The following is a 6,000-nucleotide window of genomic DNA, read 5'->3' as shown; positions in this document are numbered from 1 at the left end:
AAGATTTGGGTCTAGAATATGCAATGTTGTTCTCTGCCAAACTCTGTATAATCCACAAAGGGAAAACAATGTTTTTCACTGACCCTAAAACAACACTGTTGCACCTGAAAAAATTAAATCAGAGCCTTCTCCTGTTGAGGCCTGCATATGATGAAACGCTTAACAGCCTGGAGGAGAATGGTTAATAAACAGGCCAAGGAATCAACATCAGATTTACAACACCCATAATGAACAGGTTATGACTGCCACTTACATGGCACAATGAGAGAGTACACAATTGAATGTTGATAGCCTATGCTTTTTCCAGGTGCAGAAGACCCACGGGTGCAAGTACCATATACCACTTCTCTATTGTGGTGTACATTTGCCTGGGGCTACCACATCTACCCCTATTATATATTGCCCTAGGAACACCTTGATGAAGGGGATGGTTTTGAGCACACTATGGACTGATGAATACACTGTATGGTTTGCCTCTGGGATCCCCAAGAGAAGCTTGCATCAAGGGTCTACTTTCTGTTGTTTGCTTTGTATTGTTCTTTGGTTTTAATTTTAAGAATGAGTGGGCTTTTTGTACTGCTAATTGGAGTCTACAGTGTGGGAAATGGATTGAAGGAGGGTATTCCTTTTGTTTATCAGATCCATTAATTTGACCTTTAAGAAAACGTATGCTATCCCGCAGATTATGGTACTGAACACACCTTTGAGCTTAATTCTCCTGTGGGTACCTATGATAAGACTACGTTAGTGATTATATTTAACTGTTCCAAACATGCTGGCTCATCATCCTGTAAAGCTCATGACTTGGAATATTGACTATCTGAATGTAAGAGGCCTCAACCTACCACATAAAACCAGGCAGATTCTTGCTATATCAAACGGCTCGCAGTAGATATCTCACTTCAAGAGAAGCATTTTCCTCAGCGCGCTGAGACACACATCGCCAAATCGTGTAGCCGCCACAGATGCTTTGCTTCTTACAGGCCATTTTGCAAAGGTTTCTTTATGCTGATCTGGGATTTGATATATTTTAGGGGAAACATCCTTTACAATGCAACTTTTACCACGCAGTGCCTTTACGACGCAACTTTTACAACGCAAACCATTACAACGCATTGCGCTGGGGGGCGCTCTAGGATAGGGAATAGGTTTAATTTACTATCCAACACCTTCCCTACTATCCACGGGGACTGGAGTTGGAATAGTAAATTAAACTATTCACTATCCAGCGCCCCAAAGCACTATGCGTTGTAAAGGCATGCGCTGTAAAAACAGCGTTGTAAAGGCATGCGTGGTAAAAGCATGCGTTGTAATGTCATACATCCATATTTTAGGCATGAATTGACTGTTGCAGACCTAGAAGGCCATTATTTGCTACTTGAGGGGACCATAGTCCATAAATGCTATATTTTTCTAAACTTGTATGGCCCCATTACTCAATGTCTGATGGATTGGGCAACCCATCCTACTAACCAAGAATATTTATATTACTTACTTCTATAGTGGATATTGGAACAACCAGGAAAGACCTTCTCCAGGGATGACCACAGTAGGGGTGTGTATGGTTATGAAGGTGCAGAGGCCCGTCCATCTGGTGACAAGTTGAGAGTAGACAAACTCGCAGCTATGCCAGTAGATATCCGTGCGGAGGTGCCCCCTTTCATTATTGTCCCACAATTTTCATTGGTGCCACATGAGATATTTCCTTTGCCTCTGAAACACAAACAAAACAGTGTAAGTTTCTGTACAAGAAAACAGCATTCAAGAATCGACTCGACAACAAGGCCCATAACAGCAAGGAACTATTCAACATCGTCAAAGAATTCACCAACCCCACCGCAGCCTCAAACGACATCACTCCCTCCCAAGACCTCTGTGATTCGTTATCCTCTTTCTTCTACAACAAAATTGCCGACATACATAACAGCTTCGAAAACAGTTCCAACAAACAATCCTCTCCACCCCCCTCAGAACCTAAACCGCCCTCTAATAACCTCAGCGCCTGGAACCCAATCACCACTGAAGACACCATCCGCCTAATGAATTCCATCCACTCTGGCTCGCCAACCGACCCATGTCCCCACCACATCCTCAACAAAGCAGACTCCATCATCGCACCCCATCTCCGTGATGTCATCAACTGCTCCTTCAACTCTGCTACCTTCCCAGAAAGCTGGAAACATGCCGAAGTCAGCGCCCTCCTAAAGAAACCCACAGCAGACCCCTCTGAACTTAAAAATTACCGCCCCATATCCCTCCTCCCATTCCCGGCCAAAGTCATTGAGAAAGCCGTCAATAGCCAACTCGCTGCCTTCCTCGAATCCAACAACTCCCTCGATCCCTCACAGTCCGGCTTTCGAGCCAAACACAGCACCGAAACCGCCCTCATCGCAGCAACAGACGACATCCGAACACTACTGGACAATGGAGAAACAGTGGCCCTCATTCTACTCGACCTCTCCGCCGCCTTCGACACTGTCTGTCACAGCACCCTCATAGAACGCCTCAGCAACATCGGCATAAAAGGAAAAGCCTTGGACTGGATCATCTCGTTCCTAGCTGGGAGAACTCAGAGAGTCCGACTTCCCCCATTCAAATCAGAGGCCACCAAAGTCATCTGCGGTGTACCACAAGGATCATCACTCAGTCCCACCCTCTTCAACGTTTACATGAGTCCACTCGCTTCCATCGTGCGTCAACACAACCTCAACATCATCTCCTACGCTGACGACACCCAGCTGATCCTTTCCCTCACCAAAGACCCCAACACCGCCAAAACCAATCTTCACGAAGGCATGAAAGAAGTAGCCGTATGGATGAAAAACAGCCGCCTAAAACTTAACTCAGATAAAACGGAAGTGCTCATCCTTGGATCATCCCGACTCATGGTGGCCTTCGGATCTGGGCTCAGCACCCATACCCACAGACCACGCACGTAACCTCGGCTTCATCCTAGACTCCTCACTCTCGATGTCCAAACAAGTCAACGCCGTCTCATCCTTCTGCTTCAACGTACTTCGTATGCTCAAAAAAATCTTCCATTGGATCCCCGCCGAGACAAGAAAGACTGTCACCCACGCACTGGTTACGAGTCGACTAGACTACGGTAACACCCTCTACGCCGGAATTACAGCCAAACTACAGAAAAAACGCCAACGCATCCAAAACGCATCAGCGAGACTCATTTTGGACATCCCTCGCCAAGATCACATTACCGGCCACCTGAAAGACCTCCACTGGCTTCCCGTCAACAAGAGAATAACATTCCGTCTCCTCACCCACGCACACAAGGCCCTCTACAAACTAGGGCCCGAATGCCTCAACACTCGACTATTCTTCTACACACCCAACCGCCAACTAAGATCCTCCAATCAAGGCCTTGCCGCAGTTCCGCGTATCCAAAGATCCACCATGGGAGGTAGATCCTTCTCCTACTTGGCGGCCAAGACCTGGAACTCACTCCCCACTCACCTCCGCCTTACACAGAACCACATCTCCTTCAGAAAGGAACTCAAAACCTGGCTATTCGATAAATAATGAACCCCCTCCCCAAGCGCCTTGAGACCCTCTGGGTGAGCAGTGCGCTATACAAATTCTTGAACTTGAACTTCCCTTCCCTTCCAGACGCATGTGCCTATCTATCTCAGTGGCCCATACTGGTGATATGTCAAAGTTCAATATTAATGGCATGTTTCTAGTAAAATATTCATGATATGTCATAGCTAAATATTGATGATATATTGTAGTTAAATATTAATGGTATGTTCGTAGTAAAGTATTGATGATATTTCACAGTTCAATATTAATGGCATGCTTCTAGTAAAATGTTAATGATATGTTATAGTTAAATATTGATGGTATATCGTAGTTAAATATTAATGGTATGTTCATAATAAAGTATTGATGATATGGCACAGTTCAATATTAATGGTATGTTCATAATAAAGTATTGATGATATGGCACAGTTCAGTATTAATTGTATGTTCATAATAAAGGGATATGGCATAGTTCAATATTAATGGTATGTGCACAGTAAAATATTAATAATATGTCATAGTTAAATATTAATCACATGTTCATAGTGCAATATTAATGATATGTCATTGTAAAATATGAATGGTATGTTCATAGTAAAATATTATTATATGTAAATGTATTTATATAGCGCAAATCACCGACACGGTATCTAAGCGCTTGCTTAGGGAACCCGTCCTGGTATTCCCCTGTGAGAAACCCCTGGCAGGGTGTCCACAAGGTGAAAGCCAGGCATCCCACCGCGAGGGGCCATAGTGGAGATTAAGCAAGCTATTGCCCAGAGTCGCAGAGTGTGACCCCGTGAGTCGAGTAGGCACAGGAGCGAGAATTGTCAAGTCCGTGGAATTTTGAGCCCAAGACCCGCCGAGGCGGGGAATCGAACCCTGGTCCACGGTCGATCTCAGCTTCTGCCGCCTCTAACCACTGAGCCACGCTTCTCCACGTGTAAAAACCAGGATTATATGTCAGCTATCATAAGTGATAAAGTGATAATTTAGCAAATAAAGTGTATGGCAAAACACTAGGGGCCATATTGCCAGAGTGCCCGGGGGGGAGTGGCGGGGGGGGCAACTGGCATTTGCGCCCACTTTGCAGCCCCCAGGGACACTTTGGTATTACAGAAGGGGCCGCAGATGCTTGTGTGTACCCTGCTGTACTACCGATAGCACTGGTGCACATAAAGCGCCAGCGCTTCCATCAGAAGGCGTCCCCTCATTTGCATGGGGGCGTGGTGCCATGCAAATGAGGGAATCCGTTTGCCTCTCCACCCGTGCCGTGTTACAGACACGAGCGCAGAGGCAAAGAAGCTGTCAGGAGGCGCACAGACAGTGCACCACCTTAAACCGTTTTATCAAGTAACATAGGGTCCTTGATTATGCACAATAAATACAAGTTAAAGATAAATTATAGACAAGAATCTGTACTATAATAAATAAGGTGCCCAGCCGGACACTAATTTAATTGATTGAGGGAATAACACTTATAAGACACAAATTATAGTGGCACTGACAGGAGCGATCGAGCCCAGCAGTCACCGAGGATGCTATAACTTCGGCTATCACGGGTAATTCCCACACCATATCGTGAACCTGATTGAAGGTTCTAGTTACTTTTTGTTGGAATCTCCATACTGAGATACGTACTGCTCGAACTAAAGAACCCTCACTGCGCCTGCCCTGATAAATCATTCAGAAATGATTTGTAACTAAAGAATAAACGTCTTTCTTCAAGCGCAATCCAGACGCATCGCATGGTCCCCCTATAGTGCGGACTCAATTACTAACAGAAGCACCCAGTACGAAAATCTCCGTGGACCAACAATTGCTGAATTATTACACGGTCCAACCTTGTCCCCTTGCTTCAATTGGCCCATTAGGCTTATGATTAAGGCAATGTTATCTGTAGTCCTGATGATGATCCTTCATAGGGTATAGGATCGAAACGCCGTCGACTGTCAGTGTAGTGACACATCAGTTTCCAATGTGACAAACATTGTGTTATCTAAATGTGCTTAGCTAGACCAATTGTTATCTTTTAACTAGCGGCTCTATACATAATTGCCTGTTGATTCCTTGTCTTGATGGTTTAAAATCTGTCTCCTTTATTAAATGTTGTATGTATAGGATACAGGACTGTATCGCACTGTATAATTTGTGTCTTATAAGTGTTATTCCCTCAATCAATTAAATTAGTGTCCGGCTGGGCACCTTATTTATTATAGTACAGATTCATGTCTATAATTTATCTTTAACTTGTATTTATTGTGCTTAATCAAGGACCCTTTGTTACTTGATAAAACTGCTACCCTGGTCCTTGACTATTTATAGGGTTCCCCTTGTTCTGTTTAAACTCCACCTTAAACAGTGGCACACTGTCAGTGTGCCCCCTAATAGCAGCCCTCTGTAGGAGGGAAAAGGGGTCCCATGGAGCCCCCAGACTTCCCCATGCAGGTGTATGCAGTCACT

Source organism: Lissotriton helveticus, chromosome 8, assembly GCF_964261635.1.
Source record: "Lissotriton helveticus chromosome 8, aLisHel1.1, whole genome shotgun sequence".
In the NCBI taxonomy this organism is placed as follows: domain Eukaryota; kingdom Metazoa; phylum Chordata; class Amphibia; order Caudata; family Salamandridae; genus Lissotriton; species Lissotriton helveticus.
Note: the sequence above shows the minus strand (reverse complement) of the source record.